This window comes from Antrostomus carolinensis, unplaced genomic scaffold (genome assembly GCF_000700745.2).
Source record: "Antrostomus carolinensis isolate BGI_N321 unplaced genomic scaffold, ASM70074v2 scaffold53527, whole genome shotgun sequence".
Classification (NCBI taxonomy): domain Eukaryota; kingdom Metazoa; phylum Chordata; class Aves; order Caprimulgiformes; family Caprimulgidae; genus Antrostomus; species Antrostomus carolinensis.
The window spans coordinates 11,573-12,325 of NW_010329117.1; positions in this window are offsets into that span (position 1 = coordinate 11,573).

Here is a 753-nt window from a genome sequence, read left to right on the forward strand (position 1 = left end):
CACACCATGGACTATAATAGTTACAGCACTGGGTCTGTCTGGCCTTCAAAACCACTGAGACCCTTTCCTGGCCACAGAAGCATGTTCTAGTGTGAGTTAGTTCTACAGAATTTGATAGGAACTTCAGTACAAGGAAAAAAAGAAAAAACAAAACAAAACAAAACAAAAACCCAAACCCAACAAAAACCAGAGCAAAGCCCAATCTGACTAGAATGCCAAAGATAAAACCCTCACAAATTCTGGACCCACGAGTGTACATTTTAAAGATTTTACAAATATACAGTATCTAATTAGCATTATATCAGATATACAACATGCCCATTTATTATAGTTATGCTGGATATATAATTTTTATGCATGAAATGTAACTGCCTTCATGGTGAGGATTGGTACTTAGTGGAACTGGAATTTGGAAGGTTTTCTTGGATGGCCATTACATGGGGAGAAAATTGCAGAAAATTACTGACCTGATTTTTGGTAGACAGACACCCTCAGCTTTGTGCTTCTGCTAAGGACTACAAAAAGGTTTGCTACATATGGAGTTCTAGGTTGTAACTGAGAGGAGAAAATATATTTAGAAATAGGGGAAATGGGCCAGTGGAAAATGCTATCAGGAAAATAAACTTCTGGGGAGAAATCCAGGCTTGGTGAAAGCTGTGGTAGCTTTGACTTGCAGGGGTCTCAGTGGAATCAGGACTTCCCCCAGCACAGGTCAGCAGTGCAAAGCTGAACAAGTTCAGGTGCTTTAGGTTC